Here is a 12181-nt window from a genome sequence, read left to right as displayed (position 1 = left end):
CAGGAGGCTGAGGCAGGAGAATCACTAGAACCTGGGAGCAGAGGTTGATAATTATATATAATATATAATTAATATATAATATTAATATAAATATATATTATATATAATATATATAAAATGGGAATGGATGGACACACATTTATATATTATATTTATATACAAAATATATGTATAATACATAGCTGCCCTTTTCCATGTGTTTCATCCTCATACGTTGCAGTTTTTTTAATAAAATTAAAAGGAAATCAATGTTTTATTGTCAGAGTTTCCTTTTTTCAAAATATAATAGAGAAGTCCATCCAAATAATTTATTTTAATCCCCAATACATAATAATTTTCAAGATGCAAGAGAAGTAATTTCACCATTCACTATTCCATTGAGTGGCCTGTGGGAGGAGAGATGAGAAGAAGACAGAAAAGAAAGGGTGTCCTAATTCTATTTCTATACCATATTTTTGACTTCTTGGTTAAAATATACAAGTAACTAAAATCATTACAAATCAAGTTATACTCTAAATTCTATAAAGTATTGATTTTTATTTTCATCATAATAGACATGTACATTTATTTAGTTTCTCTTAAATCAGATTTTGTCATATTTAATTTTTAGAAAACAAAAGCTTACTACCTTTTGATAATTTGTAGTTATGAAAGACCAATCAGAAATTTTCAGTTCTTTTGCTATTACAGTAACTTTAAAATCTCCAATATCAGTAAATTGTAATTATTTAATCAAATATAGAAAACATTTTCACATATTTTCTAATATTTTGATATTTTGGAATAAAAAGAGTTTAACTCCTTTAAAATATTTTAAACTTGGAAGAAGTCTTAAATGTTTTTATTTTCAGAATTCTGCACATCAAAGAAGAAGAATAAGAGAAGAGGGAAGAGGAGGAAGAAGGAGAATAAAAGAAAATTAATAAAGAAAAAGTGAACCATTTTAGTTCAGGAATTTGAGAGACCTCAGTAGGTAAAATAATCACTATTTTCCTGTGGATAGCTGACCTTGAATTCTATCTTAGTTACCAGGGTAAGAGAGTGTGATGACCTCTTCTAGATACTATTTAATACATCACATATTGACTTCATAATTTAACAGAATTGCTGGTGCCTATACCCAAGCTTGTTAGAATAAACATTACCAAGTTTCAGAATCAAAGTTCATTAAAAAAGTCCACTGATTGCAATACCTGATTAATACACTTAGGGGAAAGGGAACAACAAAGCTTCATGGAAATTAATAGGATGTCAAACCTGGATGGAACCCTAGACACTTGCACGGGTGCCCCTTTTAGCTGAGGAGAGACCCAGGACAAGAGCTGCAATGTGTATCTTGATCCTATTGCAAATGATTCACTGGAAACTATTCACTTAAATGTATTGGTTAATTATTCCATACATGCTGCACAATGTTCTTGGCATTGATAATTCGTAGGTTTAAAAAAACATAATCTCGGCCGGGCGCGGTGGCTCACGCTTGTAATCCCAGCACTTTGGGAGGCCGAGGCGGGCGGATCACGAGGTCAGGAGATCAAGACCACAGTGAAACCCTGTCTCTACTAAAAATACAAAAAATTAGCCAGGTGTGGTGGCGGGCACCTGTAGTCCCAGCTACTCGGAGAGGCTGAGGCAGGAGAATGTCGTGAACCCAGGAGGCGGAGCTTGCAGTGAGCCGAGATTGCGCCACTGCACTCCAGCCTGGGCAACAGAACGAGACTCCATCTTAAAAAAATAAAAAAATAAATAAATAATCTCTAGGGGAATCAAAAGGAAAGGGAATAGAAAAAAGAAAGTAAGAAGCCACAAATTTCAAGAGAGAAAAAACTGATAAAAAGAAGGGGGTAGTCAACTTTATGAATAATGTGGATGTATTGAGTGGGATGATAACCCAGAGTGTGTGTGAGATTTGGAATTACACACATGACCTTGGCACAGTGTCAGTAAAGTGCTCAGAAGGGAACTTAGATTGTAGCCAGGATGAAGAAGGTGTGGGGAATTCCTAAAGCCATAAGCATGAAAGAAACCCATTTTTAAAAATGGGCAACAGGTATAAACAGGCAAGTTCACAAAAGACAAAATCCAAAATCCCTATTTTAAAAAACAGTTCAATCTCTGTGATCAAGGATATGCAAATGAGAATGTGGAAATACCACATTACTTCCGTTACATGAGGTAAGGAGTGTCTGACAACACCTGGTTTGGGAAGACATGGAGAAATAGAAATTCTCATAACTCTGCTTGTGGAGTATAGATTGTTAAAACTTGGAAACCAATTTGACAACAGCCAGAAAAGTTCAAAAGGTACATTGTCCCTGTGACTCAGCAATTCCTTTGTTAGCTGTATTTTCTAGAGAAATTCTTACACATAGGCACCGAGATAAATGCAGAATGCAGTTCAATGAAGCATTAATACATACTGAGCAACAATCTTTGGGAAAACAGACTTTAAAAGTTGTACTGCTTAAAACCTAGATGATGGGTTGATAGATGCAGCAAACCACCATGGCACATGTATACCTATGTAACAAACCCGCACGTTCAGCACATGTATCCCAGAACTTAACAAAAAAAAAGAAAGTTGTACCGCTGCTACCTGATTCAGGACCCAGACCTCAGGAAGACAGAAATGTTAGCCCTTTCTCCAATTTTTTGTGCTTTGGATACATTTCTTTTCTATGAAGATATTTGCCTTATATTTGACTGTGTCTGTGTTTTGGTTTTCTATTTCCATGTTACATTCATCATTGCCATTTTAAAATCTCTACCAAGAAGCACCAAAATATATTTTATATATCTACACTCAAAAATTGACTGTAAAACAGAAAAAGTTGAACAAAATAAATATCAAACATTTTTCTAGGACCCATTAGAGGACTGAAGCTGCAGCACAAACTACCATTCTGAAATTTAGAGACAAGAGCATCCCAAATGCCACAGGCAGCTGAGATCTGCTTATCTGGAGAGAAGCCAGTGGAGACTTAAATTGGTAGAAACACATAAATGGTCATTTTTTAAAATTGTTGGAGACTGTGTGGACTAGTGTGAGAGCAAAAATCTTCTGGACCTGGAGCTTTAACTGGATCCCCAGGATTTCCTAGGTTTTACCTCCAGGTACTCAATCAGGTTCTCAGGAGAAGGAGCCAGGAAAGATACTCTCTCAGCTCTGGCATGGAGAAGGAAAAAGGAATTCTTATGAAATGCACCAGGGACTTTTCCATAACAAAGGCTTACCCTCCAGGGGAAAGAGCTTTGTCAGAGTGTTATTCCAGTTGAAGAACTGGAATTCTTTCTACTCCAGCCCCCTCCAGCCTTCCAGTCTCCCCTAAGAGAAAAACAAGAAAACAATAAACAAACAAAATATGACTTCTGATTCTGCAAATTGCAGTAGACCTGCTATTCGCTATTCCTCCTGCTAACAACCCTGAAAATTATATATTCAACAAACACAAGGAGACTCTGGAAGCTGGGGAGAAGAAGGTAACTGAGCTGGGCAACTTGGGACACAAAGAATGACATATGATGGTGAGTCTCCAGGTTTGCTTTCTGCATCATATAACCATGACTTGGAGCTAGAGAAGGCAGCAGTTTGGAAATGCCAAGGGCAGAGACAATACAACCCCCAACAAAAGCCTGCTCTCCTAGCCAGAGGACCACAAAAGGGGCGGTGTAGCAGGAAAATAAACTCTGGAAAAATATTTTATATTCCAGACAAATACAACGAAAAAACAAACAAACAAACATGTGACCCCAACTCCAACCATACCATCAAAGGCCATGTGAGGAGCCTAGACTGCCACCCTCACCAGCTGTGATGAGGTGCCTTAAATCCCTGCAGAGTTGTCAGAGAAGACAAGTAGGGAGCCGTGACATTTATCCTCACCTGCTGGAAACAAGCGTTCTCAAAGGGTTGGTGGAGACTACATGAGAACTTGGAATTCTACCCCCATCCATCTCTAACAAGACAATCCTCACCCTCCCTGGTGGGTTGGTGACAGAGGCATCTTATTAGAGAGTTAGCACAGTCATCATTGCCCAGTGGTAACAAGGCCACTCACTCCATGATGACAGTGGGGGACACAGAGGAGCAGGATCATCCACTCTTACACAGCCTCTCATCTGGTGTCATGGGGTCTGAGTGGCAAACCTGAACTCTGCCTTATCTGGAAGTAATAAGGTGGTGCCTCCCTCTCCTCCTACCAGACTGGTATCAGAAAAAGCCAGATAAAACGGTAGATTTAAACAGATATGGAGTCTTATGACATAATACAAAATGTCCAAGCTTCAATATTAAATCACGCATCATACCAAGAATCAGGAGGATATCAAACTGAATTAAAAAAAGACAATTGGCCCATGCCCGTATCAAGATAACAGACATGATACAACTATCTGAGAAAGATTTTAAAGCAGTCCTAATAAAAGTACTTCAACTAACCATCACAAACAATCTTTAAAGAAACAAAAAGTAGGCGGGGCACGGTGGCTCACGCTTGTAATCCCAGCACTTTGGGAGGCCGAGGTGGGCGGATCACGAGGTCAGGAGATCAAGACCACAGTGAAACCCCGTCTCTACTAAAAATACAAAAAATTAGCCAGGCATGGTGGCGGGCGCCTGTAGTCCCAGCTACTTGGAGAGGCTGAGGCAGGAGAATGGGGTGAACCCGGGAGGCGGAGCTTGCAGTGAGCCGAGATTGCGCCACTGCACTCCAGCCTGGGCAACAGAGTGAGACTCTGTCTCAAAAAAAAAAAAAAAAAGAAACAAAAAGTAGAAAGCTTCAGCAAAGAAACAGAAGATATAAAGAAGAACCAAATGGAAATTTTAGAATTAAAAGATATACAGTTAATTTAAAGGCACAGTGAATGGGGTTAGTGCCAGAATGAAGAAATAGAGGAAAGAGTAAGTGAACTGGAAGAGGGAAAATATAATTATCAAATGTGAACAACTGAAAGAATATAGAAATTTAAAAAATGAACAAAGTCTCAGGGATCTGTGGTATATAAGAAAGATCTAGCATTCATATTATTGAAATTCCAACTAAGACAGGAGAAAGAGGGCCAGGTTGAAGACAATAATTTATGGAATAATGGCTGAAAACTTCTCAAATTTGGCAAGAGGCATAAATGTACAGAGTGGAGAAGTTGAGGGGATTCAAAAGAGGATGGCCAGCCATGGTAGCTCACGCCTGTAATTCCAGCACTTTGGGAGGTTGAGGTGGGTGGATCACCTGAGGTCAGGAGTTCGAGACCGGCCTAGCTAATATGATCAAACCACATCTCTATTAAAAATACAAAAATTAGCCAGGCGTGATGGCACATGCCTATAATCCCAGCTCTTGGGAGGCTGAGGCAGGAGAATTGCTTGAACCCGGGAGACGGAGGCTGCAGTGAGCCGAGATGGTGCCACAGCACTCTAGCCTGGGCAACAAGAGCAAAACTCTGTCTAAAAAAAAAAAAAAAAAAGCATAAATCTAAAGACCCAGACAAATCATAGATAAACTTCTAAACATTAAAGACAAAAATTCTTGAAAATAGCAAGAGATAAACACTACCTTACCTATCAAGCAAAAGCAGTTTGAATGATAGCTGATTCCTTATCAGAAACCATGGAGGATGGAAGAACGTAGCACGATATTTTCTAATTGCTGAAAAAAGGCCTGTCATCAGGATTTCAATACCTAATAAAAATAATCTTCAAGAATGAAGGGGAAATAAAGATATTCTCAGATGAAGACAATCTCAGACCACTTGTCAAGAGAAGACCTAAAGGAATGGCTAAGGATGTTCTCAAAAACACAAAGGAAACAATAAAATAAAGAACCTTGGAGCATCAGAAAGGAAGGAGAATACAGCAGGCAGAAATGTGGGTTCACACTGGGATTCTAGCTCCTGGTTAACCTGCATGTGATCTTCTAAGACTGTCCACAGGCAAGTCGGATGCCTTTACCTGGCAGGCCTCACACAGGAGAGCTACCCTCCCCACACCAGGCTTGGTGCACAGCCAGTGCATTGCAGTTCTTTTTTTTTTTTTTTTTTTTTTTTGAGACAGAATCTCGCTCTGTCACCCTGGCTGGAATGCAGTGGTGCAATCTCAGCTGACTGCAACCTCTGCCTCCTGGGTTCAAGTGATTCTCCTGCCTCATCCTCCCGAGTAGCTGGGACTACAGTTGTGTGCCACCACGCCCAGCTAATTTTTTGTATTTTTAGTAGAGATGGGGTTTTGCCGTGTTATCCAGGATGGTCTCAATCTCCTGACCTCATGATCTCCTGCCTCAGCCTCTCAAAGTGCTGGGATTACAGGTGGGAGCCACTGCACCCAGCCAGTGCAATGCAGTTCTAATGGGAGTTGATGTCAGGGGCCTCTGGGCCAGGCATGCTCTTGGGCATATTACTAGCCCAGACCTGTCCATTCCCGGAACTCTCTATCTGAGGCCTTGAGCAGAAGTCTTCACTGGCCTGTGCTGAGAACTTATCGGAGAGAAAGGGGGAAAGCTTCAAGCCACTTTTTCCTACTCTGACTCAATACTCAGTACTTTCCACCTGTGCCCTTCCCTTTCTGCATCCTCCTGGTGGTCCCCAGTCGCAGGGTCTGTAATATTGCACTAGCCTTTTACTTGAGGCAATCTCCACATCATGCCGATCCACCTGGCCCTCAGCCATTGCACCAATCCATAGGGGAAGGTAGAGTAGGGGAGAGCCAGCACTCTCTGTTTCAGACTCTTGGTGATATCATTAGAGTAAGGGATTAAAACCACTGCCCAGTGGATTTCATTTCTGGTTTGTCACTGATATGGACAGGAGACAGGGAAAACTGGGTAGAAGAGGGCAGTTCCCAGGCAAAGGCCCCACCCTCAAGCCTGGATACCCTCGGCCCTACATGAGAACAAGCATTCCTGTTTTCACAACCCAAAAGTTGCCTTTTGGCCTGCCACACCCCCTATCCTGCACCCATGTATATATATCCTGAACCCCAGGCTCCAGAAGCCGACCAGTAAGCCACCAAATCAGCAAATGGATGGCGAAAGGATGCAGCAGAGAAAAAAAAGAAGAGGAGGAACATCTAACACCCAGAGGAGTTTGGCGGGGGGCCGTTGGAGAGGAGTCCAGCAGCTGAGTGGCCCAGCTCCTGCTCCAGGGGAAGATCGCCTTCCCACTCCATCTCCCCATTCCGGTCCCTGATCCATCCCCCTGAAAGCCACCTCCACCACTCAATAAAACTCTGCATTCATCCTTCAAGCCCGTGTGTGACCCAAGTTTTCCGTGATGCTGGGCAAGAGCTCGGAATAGAGAAAGCTGACTAACACTCAAGCCTCTGCAAGCGGCAGGGCCGAAGAGCTTTGTAACACTGGGGTTGCAGGCACCCTCCTCAGACACTACCTACCGAGGAGCGCTCGCCCCAGCCTCTGCACCTGCCTGTCTGCATGCTCTCCCTTCTGCAAGGGGTTTGAGCAGTGGCATCACTGAACAGGCAAGCCACACCCCTGCCGCACATCCTGCGTCCTGTGAGGGGAATCAGCGAACTCTCCCGCTTCATCACTTTACTTGGCTACTTGGCTACTCTGACACCTGACAGCTTAGCTGTCTCCAACTCAGCTGAACTCCTGACAAATAGACCTTTCTTCTTGAGTTTTCAAAATTAGGTTTGATGGTGCAAGTGAAAATTATAACACTGTATGATAGGTCGCTAAATGTTTGTTGAGCAAATATTTAAGACAATTATAAATATAGGAGAGGAAAGGAAGAGAAATAGAGATAAGATTTCTATATTTCACTTAAAATGACAACACCAATAGTGTTTTATACATAAATTACTATAAATTATATAATTAGTGTAATATTAGATTATATGTGGTATACATAACATAAAATCTTACACCTAGGGCACCTACAAAAAAACCTATATAAAAAGATACATGTAAAATCACTGCAGATAAATCACAATGGAATTCTTTAAAATGTTCAAGTGGCCGGGGGCGGTGGCTCACGCCTGTAATCCCAGGCTTTGGGAGGCCGAGGTGGGCGGATCACAAGGTCAGGAGATCAAGACCATCCTGGCTAACACGGTGAAACCCGGTCTCTACTAAAAATACAAAAAATTAGCCAGGCGTGGTGGCGGGCACCTGTAGTCCCAGCTACTCGGGAGGCTGAAGCAGGAGAATGGCGTGAACCCGGGAGGCGGAGCTTGCAGTGAGCCAAGATCACACCACTGCACTCCAGCCTGGGCAACAGAGCGAAACTCTGTCTCAAAAAAAAAAAAAAAGTTCAAGTAACTCACAGAAAGGCAACAAAAAAATCAATAAAATAAAAGAAGCAAGAAACAGAAAGCACAAATAGAAAACAAAAAAATAAAATGGCAGACTTAAGCACTAATATATCAATAATCACATTAAGTGTAAATAGTCTAAGTACACCAAAGAAAAGACAGAACCTGGCAGAACAACTTAAAATATGACTTCCTCACAGTAAAACAAAAAACCATATGATCTAACTGTATACTGTCTATAAGAAACTCAAATGTCATAATAAAGATAGCTACAAAGTAAAAATAGAAAAAACAGATAGTATGCAAAAACTAATCAAAAGAAATAAAATTCGCTATATATATTTTTTATTTTTTTATTTTTTTCAGGCAGAGTCTCACTCTATCTCTAGGATGGAGTACAGTGGTGCAATCTCAGCTCACTGCAACTTCCGACTCCCTGGTTCAAGTGATTCTCCTGCCTCAGCCTCTTGAGTAGCTGGGATTACAGGCACATGCCACCATGCCCAGCTAATTTTCGTATTTTTAGTAGAGATGGCGTTTCACCATGTTGGCCAGGATGGCCTCCATCTCCTGACCTCGTGATTCGCCTGCCTCGGCCTCCCAGAGTGCTGGGATTACAGGCATGAGCCACGGCGCCCAGCCCAAAATTAGCTATATGAACATTAGATAAAGCACATTAGAGCCAAGGAACTTAACAGAGACAGAAAAGAACATTATATAAAAATAAAAGAGTCAATTCACAAAGAAGGCATAGCAATCTTAAATATGTATGCATTGAACAAAAAGCTATAAAATATAGGAGGTGAAAACTGATAAAATAGAAAGGAACAGAAAGGAGAAATAAACAAGTTGACAGTCATACTTGAAGACTTCAACACTTCTAACAATTGCTAAAACAACTAGACAACATCAGTAAGCATGCAAGAATACAGCAAAACTCAACAACATCATCCACAAACAGGATCTAATCAATATGTATTGAACACACCAACTGACAACAGTAGTATCCATGCAACAAAGACCGAGATAGACCATGATGTGGACCAAAAAATGAGCCCCCCAAAAATTATTGTAAATGTACAGAGTGTATTCTGCAACAATAAGGATATCAAATGTGAAATCAATAGCAGAAAATATTCTCCAAGCACTTGGAAACTAAAGAGCACGTTTATTAATAATTCATTTGTCAAAGATGAAGTCTCATGGTGAATATGAATAAAAATGAAAATAAAATTTTTGAAAAGAAGAATAAGGTGTAAGTCTGATTTCAAGACTTATTATCTATCATAACCAATACTCTGTGGAATTGGTGGGAAGGAGAGGTGCATATATCAATGGAATAGTCCAGAAATATACAAACATGCAAAAATGCCCAAGTGACTTTTTTTTTTTTTTTGAGACAGAGTCTCGCTGTCGCCCAGGCTGGAGTGCAGTGGCGCGATCTCGGCTCACTGCAGGCTCCGCCCCCCGGGGTTCACGCCATTCTCCTGCCTCAGCCTCCCGAGTAGCTGGGACTACAGGCGCCCACCAACACGCCCGGCTAATTTTTTGTATTTTGAGTAGAGATGGGGTTTCACTGTGTTAGCCAGGATGGTCTCGATCTCCTGACCTCGTGATCCGCCTGCCTCAGCCTCCCAAAGTGCTGGGATTACAGGCGTGAGCCACCGCGCCCGGCCCCAAGTGACTTTTAATAAAGGCGTAACAGCAATTCAATAAAAGAAAGATCGCTTTTTCAATAAATGGCGCTAGAATAGTGGGCACCCAGAAGCAAAAAGCAAACCTTATTCTGTCTTAAACCTTATATAAAAATTAATTCAAAGGGATTGTAGATTTAAATGTAAAAATGCTTAGAAAAAATAAATATAGACGATAAGATTCCTAGGATCTTTGACTAGGCAAGGAGTTCCTAGACTGGATACCAAAAATATGTTTTATAAATGAAAAACATCAATAAATTGGACTTCATAAAATTTAAAACTTTGCTCAGTGAAAGACTCTGTGAAGAATATAGAATACAAGCTATAGAATGTGAGAAATTATTTGAAAACCAGAAATCCAATGAAGGACTAGTATCTAGAACATGTAAAAAGTTCTCACAACTCAACAGTAAAAAAAAAAAGACAAAAAAATAACTAAATAGAATCTGAGTGACAGAAGTAGAGAAATTTTTTCACTAAGCAAGACATACAGTGACAGGCTGGGCATGGTGGCTCACACCTGTAATCCCAGCACTTTGGGAGGCCGAGGCAAGCGGATCACCTGAGGTCAGGAGTTCGAGACCAGCCTGGCTGACATGGCGAAATCTGGTTTCTACTAAAAATAGAAAAATTAGCCAGATGTGGTGGTGCACGCCTGTAGTTCCAGCTACTCTGGAGGCTGAGGCTGGAGAATCATGTAAACCCAGGAGGCAGAGGTTGCAGTAAGCTGAGATTACGCCACTGCACCCCAGCCTGGGAGATAGAGCGAACTTCCATCTCAAAAAAAAAAAAGATATACAGTGACAAGCATGTGAGAAAATGTTAAAAAGCATTAAGCATGAGGGAAATACAAATTAGAGGTACAATAAAATACCATTATACACTTATCAGAATAGCTAAAAAAAAAAAAAATGGTGACAGTGCTGTGTGCTGACAAAGATGCAGAGAACCTGGATCACACTTACACTGCTGGTGTGAATGAAAATGGTACAGCCATTCTGGAAAACAATGTGAGTGCTTTTGTTTTGTTTTGTTTTTATTTTTTTTCGAGACAGAGTCTTGCTCTTGTTGCCCAGGCTGGAGTGCAGTGGTGCAGTCTCAGCTCATTGCAACCTCTGCTGCCTGAGTTCAAGCAATTCTCCTGCCTCAGCCTCCGAGCAGCTGGGATTACAGGCACATGCCACAATGCCAGACAAATTTTTGTATTTTTAGTAGAGACAGGATTTCGCCCAGTTGGCCAGGCTGGTCACAAACTTCTGACCTCAGGTGATACACCCGACTTGGTCTCCCAAAGTGCTGGGATTACAGGTATGAGCCACCACGCCAGGCCCTGACTGTTTCTTTAAAAACAAACACAACACATCACAACAAACAAACTGACTAATTAAACATGCAACTACCTTAGAAACCAGAAACTATACATTGCAGTTATTCTAGAGAACGACTTACACTCATAATATCCTGTACACTAATGTTCTTCACCAGCTTTATTCATAACAGCCAAAAACTAGAAACAAAACAAATGTCCTTCTGTGGGTGATGTTCTAAGCAAACTGTGATACATCCGTTATTTGGACTGAAGCACTACTCAGCAGTAAAAAGTTACAGAGTATTTATACATGCTACAACCTGGATTGTAAGTGGAAAACGTCCATCCCAAAAGGTTACATACTGTATGATTCCATTTATGTTTATAACATTCTTAAAACAAAAAATATATAGAAATGAAGACCAGAGAAGTTGTGTATGGGGATTAAGGATGGGCTAAATTTGGGAAGGAAGTAGATACGGCTATAAAAGAGTAACACAGATGCCTTAAAGGTAATGAAAAGGTGCTATATTTTGATTGTGTCAATGTCCATATGCCGTTTAGGATTATGTAAGGTAGCTGTGCAAGTTGTTATTACTGGAGAAAAGTGGATTAAAGGTAAACGAGATCTCTCTATATTATTTCTTATAACTATAGTGAATCTACATTTATCTCAAAATAAAAATAAATAAGTTTAAGGGCCGGGTGTGGTGGTTCACGCCTGCAATTCCAACACCGGGAGGCCGAGGCAGGCAGATCACGAGGTCAAGAGAACGAGACCATCCTGGCCAACACGGAGAAACCCCATCTCTACTAAAAATACAAAACTTAGCTGAGCATGGTGGCGTGCGTCTGTAGTCCCAGCTACTCAGGAGGCTGAGGCAGGAGAATCACTTGAACCCGGGAGGCGGA

This window comes from Hylobates moloch, unplaced genomic scaffold (genome assembly GCF_009828535.3).
Source record: "Hylobates moloch isolate HMO894 unplaced genomic scaffold, HMol_V3 SCAFFOLD_3, whole genome shotgun sequence".
Classification (NCBI taxonomy): Eukaryota; Metazoa; Chordata; class Mammalia; order Primates; family Hylobatidae; genus Hylobates; species Hylobates moloch.
This window is presented reverse-complemented; position numbering follows the sequence as displayed.